This window comes from Protopterus annectens, chromosome 17.part0, assembly GCF_019279795.1.
Source record: "Protopterus annectens isolate FY-2018-M chromosome 17.part0, PAN1.0, whole genome shotgun sequence".
NCBI classification, from domain to species: domain Eukaryota; kingdom Metazoa; phylum Chordata; order Ceratodontiformes; family Protopteridae; genus Protopterus; species Protopterus annectens.
The window spans coordinates 370475291-370497238 of NC_056751.1; positions in this window are offsets into that span (position 1 = coordinate 370475291).

Consider the following 21948-nt stretch of genomic DNA (forward strand, 5'->3'; position numbering starts at 1 on the left):
AGAGGTTGGGAGATATTGTCTGGCTTTACATTCTATTTTCCATTTGTATTTTGTTTTGACATTCCTGATGGTAGCTTTAAGTCATTTGCTCGTCCTTTTGATACAGTCTTTGATGCAGGTGGATTTAGGTTTGTTACAGAACTTTAGAAATGTTTTCCTTTTATTACAGACCTCATTTAAACTGGTGGACCACCAAGGTGATTTGGTTTTGATATTCCCATTATAATTAGATGTAGTAGGATCTGCCAGATCTGTACACTTTTCCAAGTGAGAGTATAACTCCACTGCATAACTAGCAAGTGAGGCAACATGGCAATTATTGATATTACAGGTAAATTTTGAGAGCGCAGCACAGAGTTTGAGGAGATTTTTGAGCTGAACTCCTTATATTTTTGTTCATGGAACGGGTGATGTTTAAGACTTTAACGGAAAAGGTCACTAGTTGTGGTCAGATTTCAATAGGAGTGGTAAACGTCAGTGTCCTCTTATCAAGGACAAGGTTTAGAATGTTTCACCCTCTTGTATGATGGGTCATGATTTATTCTAATATGTTAACATTTATTAACAGGGCCGGTGCTAGCATTTTGGGGGCCACCAGCAAGTTTCATGTTGGGGGCCCTACCTCAGAGGATGTAAAGTGTGACCATGTTGCTGCCATGCCCCCTTCACTTTACTTCAATCCTCAAAATTGTTTTGAGGGACAGATTACAAATATCAAGCAAATAGTCAGAAACAGTCTCAAAGACCATACCTCCCACCACCCATCTCTCAGCACATAAGACATAGGATTAGGGATTTAAAACACTAGGATTATGAACTAATAAAGATGTTAGAACAGATGATGTCACATCCCCTCTCCACCTTCCATCCCCCAATCCTTCAACATATTTTTGTAAGGAACAGATCAAAAATACCAGGCAAACATCTCAACACTGGGCATGATTCTCACAGCCCCTACCACCTCCTAACGTTATAGCACAATTCTAAACAAAGCCAATAATAATCACAGAACAAAGCATAACATCAGGAATAGCTTTAAACATTAATATTGTAAGCTTAGAAAGGTGCTAGAATAAATAAGGTATGCATTATTATGAATTAAAACTTCAGTATATTCTTCAGAATTCTCATTGACCTTACCTCCCAGTGTCTCAGCACGATAATCTAGATAAAGCCATAAAGCCAAAATTAATTGCAGAGCAGAGATATAACAGTGATAGTTTTAAACATATTATCTTTATAAGTTTAAAGCAATGTTTTAAACAAAATAACAAGTTTTGCATTAACGTGCATTGCAATAATGCAATAATGCCTGTACATTCTACATTCTCATAGACCCTACCCCCCAACCTTTCAGCACAATAATTCTGGACAAAGCACAAAAGCATAGGGCAAATGCTAAACATCAGGGAAAACTTTAAGAAAATGTTCTTATCAAGTTATAAAAATGACTAAATAGATTTTCTTGTAATTTGGTATTACTTTACTTCATTCCTCAAAGTTTTGCTTGAAAACCAAATTGTTTTAAGGGACAGACCACAAAAATCAAGCAAACAGTCCCACAGCTTTCTCAATGCCCATAACCCCCATCACCAACCTCTCCACTCAATAATTCTGGACAAAGCAAAAATAAATAAGAAAACAAACATTAGGGATTTAAAACACTGTGCTTATGAACCAATAAAGATGCTAGTATAACAGATTTTGCAGGTTCATATCACGTTATCGAAAGTTTTTTTTTTAGGGTAAGTTAGAATTCAACAAGTTTGGTTTGTGGGCTTCAGGGCATTTCACTATAATTGTTATGGTTCCTGACAAATATGGAAATACAGCCTACATATTCCATCAGGACTGAATGCATGATAACTTCTAAACCCAAGTAAGTAAAGAGCCCTGTCTTTACAATGAAACCAGTCTCAGTTTTGACACAGACATGTTTTTGTTCAAATTGCAAGAGAGCCTCAATATCAGGCAATTTGTTATCAAGAATTCTGGCATTAAGAACAGCAACTTTGATGGAATTAGAATTGGTATTTTCTGCTTTGTTGGAATGTCCAGTAGCTGGCCTCTACTTAAAAAAGCACTATGGGGCAGTAAAGGCCTTGTCCTGTAAGCAAAAGTCTCAGAATACAAGGTTCAGGCGATCCTTTGCTAAATAAATTGATCTGTTACTGTCTCATCCCAGACTGATATATACTGGATTAATCTAGAATGACACTGAGTGCAAATCTAGTTTTTAAAGCTAGTTATCCCTTTTTTATATTTAGAAACAAACCAAGCAGAAACCTCACAGTGTGGAGGGTGTGAAGTTCACTCCTTGAAATATGTTATGCACATAGTTCACTAATAAACTTTGAACTTAAAAATATTAGATAGTCCACAGTTGAGTTAAAATGGAGTATCCTTTATTGAAACACACAAACAGGTGATCCTAGTTAAGTATAATGAAAAGCATTCTGATAGATGTTTAGTGGTAGGTCTTTTTGGTAGATCTTTCAGTCTAGTACCGGTGTCAGTTAATTTATATATAATCAGGTTATTTTTAGGAAAGGTGTGGTTACAGGGGTCTATATTATAACATCGAAATCTACAAAGATCGAATGTTATAATATCGAACCTTAAACACCGAAATCCGAAAACATCGAACAGTCAGAATAGCAATTTTTTTCCCAGGGAAAAAAATTGCTATTCTGAGAAACATACACACAACACAAACACACACAAAAAGCAGCAATCCACACACATACACTTAAAATCCTACACCTAAACCTAAACTAAACTTTACATACAACCCAACCCTAACCCTAAGGTCCATCACTATCGCACATTCACCTCACCTGCGCCCTAACCCTAACTCACCTAACCCGCCCCCTAACCCTAATGTCCACACACCCACACACTTACCTGACCCACTCCCTAACCCTAACTCACCTAACCCCGCCCTTAACTCTAACCTACACACAATCGCACACTTACCTGAACCCGACCCGTAACGTTCCAACATATTGAACGCTGAAAACAGCAAAGCCACAGCAACGGCCCACTGAATTCTTTCCCTGGGAAAGAATTTGGTGTCCTGCACCTTCGCTGTTTTCAGCGTTCGACATTATGGGGTCGATATTATAACATTCGATCTTTGTAGATTTTGATGTTATAATATAGTCCCAGTTACAGATAGTGGTTCTGTTAAGAGCAATAAAAGCATTAAACTCATTTCTTTAACCAAGTCTCCTTTCCCCTTAACACCACAGTGTAAACTGAGACTGTGCTACCTTAAAATTGAAACTTAAAAGCTAGAGACATATTATAATATATAAGAACAGCTTATTAAGGCTAACCTACTAATCCAGACTTTATTAATCCAAACTTTGGATCACTTTCATACCAAGTAAGTACTTCATCAGGTTTGTGTGTAAAAAACATATACTATTAATGAACATGTCTATAACTCTACAACTGAACAACTAAGTAGGCCGAAAACCATAGCTATAATTGCTAAGGTGGAAATACATTGAAAAATCTTAGAAATAAATAGTGAAAAATGTTAGAAATAAAGCATTAAGGCCCTGGGGATCTGTTCGAGTGTGGTATCTAACTAAGAAAGCACTTAGTTTACATGAGTAAAAGTATCAGAAAACACTACCAATGTCAGTTATTTTCACTGTAAAATATTTACGTTTGATATTTGTTTATAACAATATTATCATGTATAATATTAGCATGTAATGTCAGCATTAATCAGTCCCGTATTAGACTTTTAATAGAATTAAATTTCAGCTGCCACAGTAATTCACGTTTTTCTAAAAGATTAGGGATGTCTCCTTACAGTTCCAAGAGATCCACATGATCAATAATTTGAAATTTAAATCCAGTGTATTTTCTGAAGCTGCAGGTACCGAGCCAGGGCATTATTCTTGGACTTAGCTCTAATCTTGGAAAGATGGTCAGAAATCCTTCTTTTAAGTCTGTTGAGCATTTTCTGCACATAAACTGCTTAGGCATCATTATGGATGCAGGTAGGATTCCACTCAGAATCAGAGACTTACCTGAGTTTGACACATGCATAGTGAGATCTAACATGTTTTAAATGCCATTACAAAATAGATGAACAGATAAAAAAATGGCAATAGAGTTAAAAATGTTTAGATCCCTAGGGAAGATATTTTAGACTTCGACAAAGGTGTTGCTACTGCAATCAGGGTGCCTACATATTATGAAAAATATGTGTAGGCTATGGGAATTCATTGTTCTTTAGTACATGTATTAATTTATACCATTAGTGAACATAATGTTGCATTCTGTAGCATCTGTACAAGCTAGTTGGTTTACCTAAAACGTGCAGAGATTCTTGACAAGAGAAATCTGAAGGATGGAAGTACTCAACTATTCTAATTCATTTCAAGAATTGTCACTGAACTCAGTTTCTTAAATATTTTACAAAGCTGGGTTTTGTTGTGTGTTCTGAACAATGCCACACACACTTCTGTTTGAAAAATCTGAGCACAGATTCCAGAGTATGGTTTAAGTACCATAATGGAAAATTAGTGTTGTAAATAAACATTATAAAAGGGGGAAAAACAGGACTAGTTCAGAACAAATTATCCACCATGTTTAGGAAATAAGCTTCCAAGTAACAGGCAATTCAATTAATTAACATTCAAAATCAGCCTTATCCATGTATGGGAAACTGAAGATAAATTCATGTGGGGTGATTGTTTACACTAAATATCCTAATAAACAAGAAATGAAATAATGCAACAGGAGAAAAAAAAGTAGTATTCACCTTCCACACTTCACATCAAGGTCTTCCTCTTTAAAAGACGTCTTTAGAACTTTTAACAGTTTTTAACTACCCCTCTAATTCATGCAAGAAGTAAACAAAACAGCTATTTTTTATTTTTATTTTTTAATTTATTTGGACTTTGTGAATAGTAAACATATGAAACTCTAATGTCAGACTATACCTTACATTAACATGCACTTGTAAATGGTACGGCCATACCTCTTACAGCTAGAAAGCTTGACAAAGTCAAAATAATCTGTTTAGTTAAATAAATAAAAAATAACAGTGGTGCAAAGGCCCAAGATCATGGACAAATTTTAATTAATGTTCTAATAAACGTGGAAAATCACTAGATTAACAAGTTTTGCATTAGAAGACATTTTCCTAAAGTATGTGAGGTGTGAAATTCAGATGTCTGTCATTATTTAGTGATGTCAATTCTTACTGAGTTGCTGGAAAAACACAAAATTTGTATGAGGAACAGAACAAAAATTATGAAGCAAACATCTTGACATTGTGGGAAAATCTGTACACTTCATAAGTATGTCTCCAACATTACTGATTGACTGTAGTTCACTGCAATATCACTAGGAAATCAAAAAAGAAAAACTTACGGGTGCAGGGTGAAGTCATGAGACAAAACCAGTTGAGAGATGTATGCATTACAACCAAGGACAGTTGAGAGGTATACCCATGCCAAGAAAAACAAATGCTCTTAATAAAGTACCCTTTAAGTAGGCTCTAATGTTCCTAGTTGCTTCACAACTCACGGTGTATCCTAATGGAATTAACAGCTGTATGTGGCAACAGCAATCAAGTTGTTTTAGGCCAGAAGGATTGCAAGCTGTATATTTATAAGCCAGTTAACTGGAATTTGCATATACCACCGAATTTTCCTCATCAAGCTTAATGTGTCAAAATCCTTAAATACCATGAGAAATGCTTTGCATCAGGCATGACAGAAATCACTCCATCTTCTATTGCACAAAATAATATTTGGGATCAATGCATTAATAAATTGGGATTCACCACAGTAGTCAAACTATTTACACTCATGTAATTAACTTTGTTTATTTAATTATGATTGTTCTTTCCATTATACAAAAACTCCCTTTCATTTCATTCTTGGGGAGCTAGTTGACCTTTCCTTAGTGCATGCATGAGTGCCATTTGCAGGATCTGCATAAAAATGATGATGAACTTCTTGCAAATAAGCCAGACTAGTTAGCAAATGTTCATAGTCATGAAACATAGCAGCAGACCATGCTTAGGCATCATGAATTTTTTCACCCTAAATTCTGAGATGTCAGATTACCCAATAAAGAAATAATGTCTATTCCAGCTACTGGAAAAAGAATCATATGTCCATATTCTTATTATCTATAAACAATACCTGACTTGGTGGTTAAGACCTGTAAGTAGGTTTACTGTGCAACCTTTGGTTTTTTTTTTAATTTTAGTAATAAAACATCTGAGCAGATATTACATTGCATTCTGTTCCTGGCTCTAGTTAAGCACCACACTTTCATTACTTATTTTCAGCTTTCAGTGCACTATTATTTTATTATTTTTTGCATTTGATCACCTATCATTAATATAATTTTAACATTTTTCATGTTTATCTACCTTTTAGGTAGTTTTGCTAATGTTTGGTTGAAAAGGATGAGTGGACCACTTCACTTACCAAGTTATCAAACAAATGAATGAATAAATAAACAAAAAAGTAAATAAACATGATTTTCTTTAATCACATGCACACGTGTTTTATGGTTATATAGATGAATGTCACTGGAACCAACCTGGTAATTCTAAAAGAATCATTGTATAGTGTGCTCACATTTGTGCTTACATAAGTACGTAGGTAAATGGATATGTGTGTGTGTGTGTGTGTGTGTGTGTGTGTGTGTGTGTGTGTGTGTGTGTGTGTGTGTGTGTGTGTTTCATTTTTTTCTATCTTGACTGAGTACAATTACAGTTGTGAACACTACACGTTATCACATTACTGATAATGCTGCTTGGATATAGACTGAGGCCCATCACTTGTTTCTGCTGTTGCCTTATCATTGACCTCTAATGCTGTGCTGAGATTGTTGTATCATATTGTGCTTGTGTTTACACTGATTGCTGACATGCAACTATTGTTTGTTTAAGCCACTGTTGGTTATCTGCTGGTGGTTTGTCCCAGATTTATGCTGCCATGACTTGCAGATGCATCATGTTTCTGTAATGCCAGTGTATGCTAAGGAGATCTGTGTTCATAGCTGTTAGCCAGCTTGTGGTGACATCCAAGCCTCACCTAATTAGAAAGTTCAAGCTCAACTTAATGTACCTCTTCTGGTGGGAAAGTATTTTATTTATCTATTAACTAAGTAAGCCCACTAGGCACAAGTGATTATTTTCAGGGGTGACCCAGGAGCAATGCCTATGTGCCATGCTCAGATTCATACAGTAGACAAACAGAAGCAAAAAGAATCAAACCTAGGACTACAAGATGAATTTGTGTAATAGCCTGCATTAAACTTGTGGATGACATGTTGGCCACAGTGGCTTCTTTTACAACAGTTTTGATGTCAAGTTATTAACTGCATATGTGCTTTATTTTATGTAGTGTGAGAAGAGCAGAATGCATTGGATGTGGTTGAATGTGTTCCAGTGTTTCACCACCCACCATAAACATTATGTGCACTTTTTCTGTGTGCTTCTTCATCTCTCCATTTGTCTGTGTTGTATATGTCTGTCTCTGTCCTCAGAGTGTTGGCTCACTTCACTGATGACTTGTAGTATAACACATGGGTAAGGATCCATCATGTTTTGGTAGATCATGTCATCTTAAACACCTGTGTCAATATATGCATCACAAAAAATCACCCTTCATATAGGTTATGATTCATTATCAAAGCTCAACTTACCAAAGCCTGTTTGCATAAATCCAAAAGACCAAATGGGCAACCTAATGATAATATTTTTTATCAAATCTCATAGTTAATTTTCTTAGCTGCAGTGGATTGACTGTTAGCTTTCTGGGAACAGCTCAACAAATTTTGATTGTAATTGTCCTGGTGTCAGATCAGCAATGACCGTGGTGAATTTTGAGCTTTAACTTAAACTCCTCATGTTTTTGGCATCTCCTGTAGTCTGCGTATGATGGTTGACAGACATTCATCTCTCATTATTAGTTCAAGTATCCATCTAAATCCTGTCATTCAGGTCTTGTTTTCTTTTTTCACCATATGCATTTTTCTTTCGCCATTGCTAACACCATGGATTAATCTGTACTCTTGTTTCTCAGTATTTCACCCTAGACAACCTGACACCTGTCTCTGAAGTTCTTGTCAACACTCCTGTACCATTTCTTTCTGCATTAATCATGATAGTGTTAATCCCCTGCAGAGAAGCTCCATTTTGGCTGACATTTTTGAATACAGCAGGTATGAACCTACTCTTTTTCACTACTGCTTGCCCAGCTGCTTTCATAGTACACTTTCTTTACACTCCATTATACATCATACATTGTGTCCTGACACATGGATTTAAAGCAAAACAAACTACAGATTAATTGAAATACACAAGTTTGATATGGTTGTGTGTCCCTCAGATAGTTTTCTTATACAGGTCTTCTGCTTTTCTCCTCTTTTGACATTTTCCTTGAAAAGTATCATTAACACAATCTGCAGTCAAGTCAAAAAGACAGACAAATTGCCCAGAATACACCAGTGCTGGACTTCAGTGCCAAAATCTGCACTTAAATGCAACCACACAGGGGGCTTCTGTTAACACTGAAAATAAGTATTTTCATAGACAGATTCATGGATTTTCTGTGTGTGTGTGTGTGTGTGTGTGTGTGTGTGTGTGTGTGTGTGTGTGTGTGTGTGTGTGTGTGTGTGTGTGTGTGTGTGTGTGCTTGGCAATAACATTGAATAAGACTATAGTGATAAAGGATGGATGAATTTGTAAATCTTTAATTAAGCTTTGCTGAAGGAAAAATAAAATTGCATGCTATTGTGCAAAAAAGATTGTAGTAAAACCTGTATTACAATTGTATATCCAACCTACAAATGCTTGCAATAATTATTAGTGACATACACAAAGTGTAGTAAAGGAATTCAATCAAATCTGAAGTATGAAACCATTAGTATCTGTAATATCTTACTTCTAGCTAGTTATGATATGCTCTGTAATTTATGATCTCTACTAGCAGCTTGGCATTATCACAAAATTGTTCTTATTATGTTTGTTATGTCTTTGCCTAATATGTATGCTAAATATAGCTTTTAAAATGGCTTAAAATGTTACTTAGATGCATTAGTGTGATGTAATAGCAGTCAAATAATATGTTTTCAATATTACCATTTAAAACCAATGCATGTATATACTATCACATATCAGATCACTGCCTCTCCTGCAGTTTTTATATAAAATGTATTTTCCTACTGTAAAATGCCTGTGAATGTGTGGTTCTAATAATGATATAATATATCACTTAAGCTGTACACTGGAGCTTTTCTCCCTGGGTAAACTCTTTAAATGGGCACTGCCCACCAGTACCCAACCCAGTTTAAAAAAGGACAATAAATACTGTGGTGATCAGGTCTCATCCGCAGAACTGTGGGAACTTCTATTGACATACACAATCTCATCCTCAGAACTGTGGGAACTTCTAGTGACATACACAATAGCCAAAAAAAAAAGACAGCTGCCATAATTACCTTTTAAGCCCCATAACCTATATATATATACCAAACTAAAGTTATAGCTGGATACAGCCATCTTGCTGCAAACCTTTTTATATTTATTCTGAAGGTGATTAATTAAGCAATCAAAGTATGGATTTTTCAGCTGATATCTTATCACTGTAGATCTGGATGAATGCAAAACAAGCCACTAAACAAACAAAGACTGAAGGTAAGTGAATATCTTTACATTTATTTAAGAAAATATAGAAATACGAAGCGCCTTTATAACTAATCAAGTGCAAATTATAAAATGTCAATAACAGTTAACCCATTACAGGTCAGAGCTAAAGACATTGCACTAGGAATGTCACTGTCTCAGCATTTAATTTTAAACAAGGATGTACACCAGTGAAACTTAAGTACATAAGTACTTCTTTGTAAAGATGAAAAAATATGGTAGGAACAATCCACTAGAAAATACAGTGCCTACTACACTCATAGGTTCATAGGTAGGTACTAGGCTATTGGCCCAAGGGCCTACGTAAGCCTAGCCAACAAGATTCCCTGGCTTACGCCACCCAAGAAAGTTATTTTCCTGTACCACTGTCGAGCAGAGACACAGAAGTGATCCCCGGGGTGTATTTCCTATTTCCCATCCACTCATCAAGATTTTTCTTGAAGAGTGCTAATGAAGAACTTTGCTTGACATAGATGGGTATCCTGTTCCAGAGTATGGGAAGTCTCTGGGACAGGAATCTATCCCTCCAGCAAGTCTTGTTTATTGTGGTGAGAAGGTTTAGGCCCCTAGAGCATGTAGCTTGGAGGGATTGGGATTACTTTAGGTGTAGTATGTCCAACAGCTCTGGGTTTGCCACAGCTTTATATGTTAGGCAGAGATTACCTCGGAGTAGGCGATATGCTACAGAGAAAAGCTGAAGTTTTTTGGGGCGGTCAGTGTAGGACATTTGTTTGAGGCCAGTAATCCTCTTTGTGAGGTACTTCTGTGACCTTTCCAGCTGCTGGAGATGTCTTGTGAGGTACATTCCAAAAGGGGCGTTGTACTCTATAATGGGTCTAATGAGTGTTGAGTAGAGAGGAACAATGACCTCTTTTTTCTTGGATGAGAACCCTTTTATGATGAGGTGTGCCAGGTAGAAGGACTTCCTGACTACTGTGGCGATGTGACTATCAAAGGAGAGACTACTGTCCACCTGGGTCCCAAGGTCTCTTATCACACATTTGGTGTTAAGTAGATTGCTGCCTATGTGGTAGTTCATGGGTACAGAGGTTTTACTAAAGGGGATGACACTGCACTTTTTGGCATTGAGCTTTGGCTCTGACACCAGGCATCTGTCTCAGCGAGGCCCTTCTGTAGGATGTTCACATCATTTGGGGACTTGACTATGTCTCCTAGTTTGCAGTCATCTGTGAACTTCATTAGCCAGAGGCCTTCTGTGTTAGCCTGTACTTCAGAGAAGTAGACACCAAACAGGAGAGGTCCCAGGATGGAACCCTGTGGTACTCCACTTGTCACTGCTTTGAGGTCAGATTTGGAATCTGCAACTTTTACAGTGTGAGTTCTGTCAGTGAGCCAGTTGGCAACCCATCTTGTGATGTAGGAATTTATACCTAGTTTAGTGAGTTTGGCTATAATTCCAGAATGGGGGATGGTGTCAAAAGCCTTGGTGAGGTCAAGATAGCCTGTGTGAACCACCTTACCCTCATCTACGGCTTTGGTGACTGCCTCAAAGAAGTCGGTCAGGTTCAGAAAGCATGATCTGCCTTTCACAAACCCAAACTGGGTGGGATCCAGAGTTTGGAGGTTACCAATGTCTTTGTTTATGAGTTCCATGATAATACATTCCACGGCCTTGCAGACTAGGCTTGTCAGGCTAATAGGTCAATAGTTCCCGGGATCAGTGGTGGCTCCCCCTTTTTGGAGTGGGATAACTGTTGCTGTGCACCATTCAGTGGGCACAAAGCCTGATGCAAGGCTATTATTGAACATGGTGCTTAAGTGGGGAGCCAATTCGTTCTGAAGTTTGTGTAAAATGCAGCCTGGGATATTGTCCGGTCCCATGGATGCATAGTTGTGATTACAGGGACTCTGCATTCTTCCTGTATAGATATGGGCCCTTAAGGGGCTGGGAGGGTAAAGTTAGCACTGAACCTATCTGCCAGGATGTTGGCAATATCAATTGGTTCTGTAATTTTCGTGCCTTTGTGTAGTAACTCAGAGCAGATCTGGGTGTTGCCATCGAGATTCTTGACATAGCTATATAATGCTTTGTGGTTGTCCTTAGAATTAGTGGTGATTTTGTTTTCATAGCTAGCTTTGGAGGATCTTATAAGGGATCTCAGCTTCTTACTGAGGCTGACCAGGGAGCTCCTCCACTCATGGTATTTTACTCTCTTTTGCAACAGTTTCTTCCTTCTGTTGTACAGTTTGTTTATGGCAGGGGAACACCATATTGGCTTCCTTTTTTTGGAGGATAGTGTCTTGGTTCTGTTTGGGATAGCACGATCCATGCACTCGTGTAAGTGCTTATAGAGTGCATTTGTGTAGGATTCAGCAGTTGTAACTGTATTGTCCATCTGCATGGGTATCTTGAAGTTCACCACTTCTGTCTTAAGATGCATGAAGTTGGCTTTGGAGAGATTTTTTACCATGGTTTCCTTAATGGGGGGTGGGGCAGCATGTGGATATCAAGGGTGATTATCTTATGGATGGATCGGACCAATGCGGAGTTGACTTCAGGTGTGGAACACAAGTCACTCATGTTGGTAATGACTAGGTCTAGGATATTGTTGCCCCTGGTGGGAGTGTGGATAAATTGATCCAGGGCATTGGAGTTTATGAATTCCAGAAAGCATTGAGCTAAGGAGTAGTTTTCCCAGTTAATGGTGGGGTAGTTGAAGTCATCCATTATTAGGATGTTTGGTTGAACCCTAATATTTTCCAGTACATCAAAAAAAGAGGAGTGGGAATCCTGGGGCATGGTGGGGGATCTGTAGCAAGCTACAATTTGGATTGCAGTTTTGCCCGGAGTTAGTTGCACTTGGATAACCTCAGATGCATTATGCTGAGAAACTAGCCTGGAGATGTGGATATCCTTAATGAATATGGACACACCTGGTGTTTTGGTCCAGGTTACATGGCTGAAAAGTGTGGTATGAGTTATAGCCTGGTAGTGCAGGGGTGCTATCTGGAGCCTTGAACCAGGTCTCAGTCACTGCACAGATATCAATGTTCTCCATTTTAAGGAGGGCCTCGAGTGAGTGTATTTTGATATTTAGACTTCTAGCATTGAGTAGCATTACCCTCAGTTTTTGCTTGCCTGTTCCTGTTACGGTGGTGAATGTGTTATTTGAACCTTGCCTAAAAAAGGCACTATAGGGGCAGCAAGAGCCTTAGCCAGTATCTGGACTCCCAGGGGCGACAGGTGCAGGCCATTTGTGGCAAAGCATCATGGTCTGTTGACCATGTCATCCCAAGCAGACAGATACTGGATCCCCTTAGAATGACATCAGAGTCTTAGCCAATTGTTGAAGTCAATCATTTTGTCCTTGTACTGCGGTATCATTCTGGGTGCTGGCAGAATGCTACTCAGGGCTAGGGTCATACCTGCCTGGGCTACAAGACTGGAGAGCTCTTCCATGTCTCTTTTCATGTAGTCGAGGGAGGTATGTCTCAGGTCATTCACACCAACATGGACAATGACCAAGTCATATTTGTACTTGTTGTGGAGTGACCTGAGTGCGTGGGTTATGTGGCGGATCCTGGCACCCGACAGGCAGCTGACAGTAACCTTCTCCTTGTTTAGCCTGGTGAGTGGGACATCAGTGTGCCTGACTATAGAGTCATCTATGACTAGTGTGTTGGGTACATTGTTTTGCCTTATTGGCTGTGGTTGAGTGGCACACTGAGTCTGTGGGCTATGTGTCATTTGGGTTGTGTTGGGGGATGGAGGTTGCTTGTGTTTCTGCTTTGGATGTCTCTGTTGCTTAGACAGATTATTATTGAGAGCCTCCGCAAATGTTTTTGTGTTACTATGTGTGGATTTTGGTGGTGTAGATTTAGTGAGACTATGTGATGAGTGTGGTGTGGTGCAAATGTTTACCTTATCCTCCTGACTGTTCAGTCTTGGTTGGAGAGAGCTTTACCTCCAGTTTGGCTAGATAAGTGCATCTCTCACAGGTTGTAGTCTTGGTAGGAGGAGAGGGTTGTCTGTATACCTGAGGCAGTTTCTACATTGCCTCAAGATGCCCAAATTTATAATCCTCAACTGAAGAACTGAAGAATCACATGTCTGCCTATCAATACAGATGGTTTGCATAGAAACAGAACAAGAATTTATGAAGCATATCTGATAGCATGCTTTTTTAACGTCTTAAAATATTCTTATATCTGTGTACAAATTCCCACATTGCTTTTCTGGAATAAGACACACTAAGTGACCCATTCGGCTTTCATTACTGCATTGAAACTGCACCTACAAATTTTTATGCATTGTTTATTGCTCCCTGCATCAGTCCTTAATTAAACCCCCTTAAATCATTGAAATAATTAAGGAAAATATTAGTTCTTGTTTGGGATTTGATCACAAGGTCTCCTGCAATTCATGATAATTTCACTGCCTCTGGCCTAGTAAGAGCTTTTAGGGATGAAGCCCATATAACCTGTGCTTCTTTAGAAAGAATGCATTACTTACAGTCCAGATCACTAAGAATTATAGCATACTCAGTAGTATTCTGCAGTGCAGCTGAAACACTTACTCACACAAAGATGGAATGCAAGATTTAGGCTGGTATTCATAGTCAGTTACGCAAATGCATTAAGGCTATTGGGAGCATAAGCGAACGAGTACAACCAAGCTGCGATTCATAGAGGCCATTTATGCAGATGCATGGTGACCTTGAATATACTTATCCAAATGGACAATAATGAGATGAAAATGAGGAGTGATGTAAATCTTTGTATGCTAATGAAGTCTGTTTTGCACCACTTGCAATTCATAGTCAGTTTTCCCCACTTTTTTGAGATGGTCACAGATGTGCTATAAAAAGAAAAGTATCACCAAGTCTATCAGAGTTTCAACTGGCAAAAATGCTATCTCTTGCACTGAACTTTGCTATTTCTAGTTTGGAGTTGCTTTTCTTGGCAGGACGAAAACTTCTTTAAACCAGTGTCACTCATTCTTGCCCACCAAGAAGACAAAAATATAAGCAAAAGATTACTCATTATAACTTTGATAATCAGGAAATCCTTGATAGGTTTAGAGTGGAAAGGGTCTTAGTGGGTATGTTTGACCCCCATAGGAGCACTGGAGGAATGCATGGACTTCCTATTCCTGTGAACACCAAAGTGTGTATAGCCATCACTATACTTACTACAGGGGCCTTCCAGAGACAGACTGGGGACATGTTGGGGATCTCACAGGCTTCTGCCTTAAAGATACTGCAGCATTTCTTGATGTACTCTTGGCACATGTGGATCATTTCATCTGTTTCCTGGTATTATCTCAGGACCAAGCCAGGACTATGCATGCCTTTTCTGGACTGGCACATTTCCCTGAGGTATTTGCTGGTCAACAGGGTGAGTAGTACTACAATAGGAAGTCTACCATTCCATCATTTGCCAGGTAGTGTGTGATGCATAGGGATGCATCACCAATGTCTCTTCCCAGCATCCTGGCAGTGCACATGATTCCCATGTGTGGCACACTAGCTCACTATACTATCTCTTCCTGCATGGTAGAATGCCCAGTGGTCATCCCCCCCCCTTTTTGTGTTCATTATGACCCAGTTACTGCATGCAGGATGTTCTCTGCCTGTTGCATGTTGCAGAATATGATCATGTACCAGTCTGGTGGTGAAGTGACTCTTGTGTCACTGCAGCTCCCAGTTCTTGTCTCATTTTGACTTATAATGACCAGCTGGGAGCAGTACTAAAGGATCCCATGTGGCAAGCTAATGCACTGCATGTGGCTGTGCAGGTTAAGAGGCAGCATCTAGTCCACAACTATAGACCAGGACATTAAGGTTAGTGTTTCCTTTTTTTTTTAAAAAAAACACATACAGTATAACTGATGCATGCAGTGACATTTGTGGGCTATGCTGTGTGGTACATGATCTGCTGTTACTGTTCAACTGATATTCTCTTTCATCTTAAAATAGTTGTATATTATTACCTGTTTGTCTGAGTGCTCACTCAGTCCAGCTCATTGATGATGAAAGGCATCAAATCAATAAATAAATCAACAGTTGTACCTGCAGTACTGAATAACATTTTTCTTTAATTACTTATTCACTTCTCAATAGAAAGCAATATGGGTAATGATGAAATATTACTTTCATATGTCATTTCTGCTTACTGTATTCTGTTGTACTACACATCAGATTGTTTTTTAGTGTCATACAAAATAAATTCTGATTTCAGAAACTGTCATCATTTGTGCAGTGAGGAGGGTGTAGTGGCAGCAGTTAAGTTTAGATGGCAGGATGCTTATTTTGATGTGTCCTTTCCTTATGATAGATTGGGCCTGAAAATGTTTGCTTATTGCTACTGTGATTTTTTATGTGACTGGTCATTGTAAATACTCACATTACTGTCTTGAGAAGCAAGGGTAGTATCATATGATTCCCCTCATGAGTCCAGACAGTACCCCATCCCCTGCCCCTGCCCCTGATAAGACTGAGTCCAGCTTGACTCTGGTATGTCCTAACTAATGTACAAATAGAGGCTGCAACTGACACTTGGTTCACCACCACATTAAGCATCAGTGACTCCATAGCATTATCCCTGTTCTTTGCCAATTCAAAGTAGTGCTGGAAATCATCACACATACCCTGTAGGACTTTGTGACCATTTCTAGCTGATTCTCTGTTGCATGCTCATAGCCTTAACAATCTCACAGCCCATTTCTTGTTGGGCAGTCAATGGTTTATGTGTTTCCGGGACTAGTTGTAAATAATTCCTGCATCTGGCACCCCTTTGTAATGGTGTCACTGTGGAAAATGTGGCCTCAGAATATCTGCCATTATCCTCAAAGTGCTCTTCTGTGTGGAGATACTGGTGTAGAGATGCAGGGCTGTTCCTGCTGCACAAGCCTGAATGGAATGTCAGCTTGTGCTTGATTATGTGATGCAGTGTCACTTTCTGTAAAGTTACTATCATGTGAGATGAGAGAACCTGCCATTAATCTTGGAGACTACATGCCAATTCCCTCAGGTTGCCTCATAAATATAATTATGTTATCAGCAGCACCAGCAGCACTCATTCTGCTTCTGACTTCATCCATATTTATTGATACAGTTGAATTGCTTGTTTCTGATGTTGACTCTGTAAAATAAGTATTACAGAACATTAATAATAAGGCAACAGCATATGGTACAGTATGCTTACAAGGAGGTGAGTATGACGCTTACCATATACACTGCCTTCATTTTCATTATTTGCTGATGTACAAGGCTAACCAAATAATAATGAATTGTTGTTTAATTACAGCAGTCTTTGTCACCATTCAGTTTTGACTATAAAAGGTATTCATTTTAAACAAACCTCCAGAATCTGATGAATACAAATGCTGCTGTAGACATTGGTTAGAGGGAAAGGTGTTCACACTAGCTCTAATTCCTGTTTCACCATCTTCTCTATCACTATCACCCCCATGGATGGGCAGAAGGTATCATCTGATGTTAACTTAATAAGATTCAGAACTCCCCCATAGTGGTCCCGGAAATTGTATTCTGCCTGGCCTTGTTTCTAGCATGTGGTACCATACCATTTGCCCTTTTCTTGTACTGCACCACTGTTCTGTTTCTGCCACCAACTGTATTGATTTCAACAACTATTTGACTCTTGCTTTTGTTCCTCTCAGCTTGTCTTGGCCTCCCTTTACCAAAAATAAGTCTGCCATAAGACCTAAATGCTACCATGAGGACACAATTCCTCATGGCTAAATTTATCATGTCTGTCCTTTGATCCCTTATTCTTCATGAGTACTACAGAAAAAAAGAAATGGGGGAATGGCTACAATCAGACACTTGGGATATTACTGTTTGGTTGATATCAGCTGTTAAAGAAGAAACCACTGACCAGTTATTCCTGCTACCCACAGTAAAGTATTATCTCACTAAATATGTAAACAGCAATGTCATCTAAACTACACAACTACAGTTTATTCAATGACAGTACTTACACAAAAAATTACCTGCACTAATATTTGCCATTATTATGTACTTTACTCTCACTCTCAGGAATAGAACATCACATTTATCACACAGGTCTGTTTCTCTCCTTTGCATGCTGAATTTTCTCAAGTCAAACAACATTTTGCCATGTATGCAGAGCCACTACATTATAGTTCTTTAATGATCATTTACTAAAATTAATGTACTGCAGGTTTCATGGGAGGCAACTTCAAAATGACGAAAATTCCCAGTTATGTAATAGTATGAATACATCTGCACTACATATCAAAATATATTGCAGGTGACCTTTAAATCAATATTAAAGTAATTGTTAAAGTGTCCATTACTAAATAATAAATATTTTAGAAAGTTTTCTGTACTTTGAGATGTCTGCAGAATCCTAAGGCATTTGCTGCCTATTTCAGCTATTTGCAAATTAATAATACAATGCTCAACCTATTCATGTAAATTGGAGGTAATTTATACGTGTTAAGCAAATTAGACTAATGTATATGCATGTATATGAATTGTAGTGTTATACAAATGTGTCCCAAGGTATATTGGCATATTTTGACATTATGCCAGCTGTACAATGCATGAATGTACTTCAAAAAGACATGGATACATGGTGGACATTTTGCAAACTCTACTGCATTCTGCAATAATGCCAAGCTGTCCACAGTGGTATGTTGATTACCTTTAACTAGCCAAAATAAGAATATAGCTGTAAAACTCAAAATGGAGTCATCTGAATATCAGGTTGAAAGAAATCTGAAGGTTAATACCTGACTATCCAACATTGTTTGGCACTCCCTAAAAACTGCTACATATCGGAAAGTCATAAAAATAATTGTGCATATTCCTGTTAATATTTATTTTCCCCCACCTTAAAAAGTCTACTTCACTAAAAGAAATATATTGCTTTTAGGGTATATGATCATATATGATTTTGTATTTGGTGAATTAAGTCTTTTTAAATTTATTTTTATTTTTATATTTAAAAAATTAAATTTTTGTTAAGTTACTATATGAGAAGACTTGTTAGCATTAATTGAATTCATCACCAGGTAACAATTGTTAACAATTGTTACAAATACGTCATTCATTAGATTTACTTGATAGGTGGGTATTTAATGATTTAGTGAACTTGTATTTGCAGACTCCAAAGAGGCCCGGTTTGTTTAAGGTGAAAGTTATTAGTGCTTAGTCTGTGGATTTTCATTGTTGTATGTTTGTTTTATCATCTTGGTGTCCATTAAAGTGCTGCCATACCAATACTGGAGTTTTTTTGTTTGCATCATCCAGTGTTTAACATGAGTGTGGAACATACCTAGATACCTGATAAAGAGCAACAAACATACCCTTATGTAACCCCTTCTCAACTTAAATTTACCTACAGGATCTGCCCCTGAATTATGAAGAACTGCTGTTTGATAACGGGATTCCACCACAGCCTCCAGGAACTATAAACCCATCAGCCTAGCAAATCTGATCTTCAAGGCCATGGAGAGCATCTTGTCTGACTTCATAAAGTGTAATATCAAATATCTTATTCTCATAGACCCTCAGAAACTTGGCTTGACAAAAGCAGGTCATGTCTATTTAATTTAGTAAACTTAAGGAGAAGGTCACATAACTTCTTTTTCTAGAACGACATCTGACACCACCCCCTGTACTGGTATTGTAAATAAACAAAGAGATTTAAATATAGACTCATAGATGTTAAGGCAGATAGCAAAATGAAAGCAGCAGATACCTCACAAGTCAAACATTTTCCACCTCTGTATTCATATCATCAGTCACATTAACAAAATCAGATTCACAAAACATGGACAAAGGAGAATTTAATCTGTACATAAAAAAAAAAGAAAACAGTTACAGTCAGATAAACCAAATCCCTAGAAAACAAAATTTATCAAAATTAGAATGAAAACCTTGTATTGCTGGCAAGTTTTCATATAGTTATCCTCCAACTTAAAAGATCTGCTTGACGAAAAGTGAGTTAAATGCTTCCTTACAACTAGCATACAAGGTAATAGCTAATGTTTGCTTATCAAGTGTTACTCTACAGTCCAAGTATTTATCATCTGTAATATGTGTTAAACATTTTTGTAGTGATGTGCAGCAGCAGAGTAGCAAACATTGTTGATTCTATAAGTATACCTCCTACAAAATGTGAAGGTACTTACCAGTGATTACTGCAGGTGTTCATACCGACCAGGCCTCTTCTTCCCTCTTATTCCTTTGTTATCCCTGCCCCATTATTTCCCTATGTGCTGAAATCAAAATAGAAATGAAAAAAGAAGATAGAAAACACTACTAACAAACTGGCCTGAAAAACCTACTCTAACGTTATGAGAAGTAACATTTATAACAAAACTAAAAACATATATTATCTACAATATGTACTCATAGCTTCCTACTGAAATGTCTGCTTTGTCATGAAATACAGAAACAAAAGGCCAAAAATAGAGAGAAGAGAATACTGTATGGTGATGATGGAGTTAGTATATATAATTTTAGGGGTTGGGGAGTTAGTCGCAAAAAAACAAGTTTAAGGGAAAATAATGATGTTTAAATATATTTAATATTAAATAATAAAAGAACAAGACAATACTAAATCAATACTACTAGCCCTAAGTTAACTTACTTAATTATTTTGAGAAGTCTCTAAGTGAGATAGAACATTCTGTATTCTGTTTTGGACCTGACAGAAGAGCCATTCACCTTATCATCTGGCTTGCACTAATTAAGTAATTTAACTAGGGACTAGTAATTCTCTTAGATATAGTCTGGAATATAGCAAAGCTTAGTTTAGATATCATTTTTCTTTCTTTATTTGAGACTCTCCTGGAATGTTGTTTTAAATATTTCCTGTTGTTTTGAACTTTGATGTCACTGTGAATATATATTTAGTATCGTCTTGCTCCTTTATTATTTATTATTAAATATATTTAAACCTTTCGTTGTAGCTAATTTTGTAAAGATATTTAAGTTTTGATAGTACTTGCATATTTATTTAGTGACACTGTGTGGGGCACTCCTTACAGCCTTACTCTTGGTTAAACTGCCATTTGTATTAATATTAATTAATATTAATATCACTCAGTATATTGGGTACCCTTGGAAGAGCCTTAAGATAGCTGGCAGGAGTTACTGGTGGCAGTAATAACTACCTTATAGTCTGGGCAGAAGTATGCATAGCTATTAAACCTGTGTCAGCCTTTCCCAGGTGTGTGTGTGTGTGTGTGTGTGTGTGTGTGTGTGTGTGTGTGTGTGTGTGTGTGTGTGTGTGTGTGTGTGTGTGTGTGTGCATGCGTGTGCATGTGTGTGTGTGTGTGTGTGTGTGTGTGTGTGTGTGTGTGTGTGTGTGTGTGTGTGTGTGTGTGTGTGTGTGTAAATCAAACCTCAAAGAGTGTGTGTGTCAGCTACTTGGGAAGGGACATGAAACATTGGTTGGACAGAGAGGGTGCTATAGGTCTTGGCTTGGTCACTCAGCTGAGTTCTCAGCTATAAAGCTGTGCCAGTGGGGATTCTTATTGGGGATCTGGAGAAAAGGGAGAAACCAGCCCTGGACTGACTGTGATATCTGTGTGCTCTTAGGGGAAACTGTACTTGATGTAGAGAGCTGCATCTGGAAATACTTACTGTGTACCTGGCATCCTCTCAGTGAACATCCCACCACTGCCACCAAATGGTATGATGACCCTCCACTGAATCAGTAATCAAGGAGCCTTAATCATCACCACTGACAACAGTGGACGACCCAATGTTTGCATTGAGACAGATAGATAGTCGAAAAGAAGTTTGAGATGAGGAAGGACTTCAACTGTGGCTTTACAGGTAGTCTCTGAACAAGAACATCAGCAAAGGATAGGGGAGGGGAATGTAAAACTAAAGGCACATAAGATGAAACTGTATATAGATAAGACAACCGCAATGGCAGCAAATGGAGGTAATCAGAATAAGTTGAAAATTGAGATAGAAAGGAAAAATGCAAACAGGTTAACAGCTTCAGATATCTGAGAGTGCTGGCTAAAGAGAATGGAAGTTTGGATGGAGAGGTCAAAGCGATAATCAGAGAAGCTACAATCAATTGGCACAGATTGCAGGGGTAGTACATGACAGACAAATGCCAATGAAGCTGAAAAGTAAGATATACAAAACAGTGGTGTGATCAGTAATGTATGATGCAGAGATATGGGCATTGAAGGCAGACCAGTTGAGGAAGCTAGAGGTTATGGATAAAAAGTGCCAGTGTGATGCAGATGAAGAAATTAGGACATCAGAGCAGAAGCA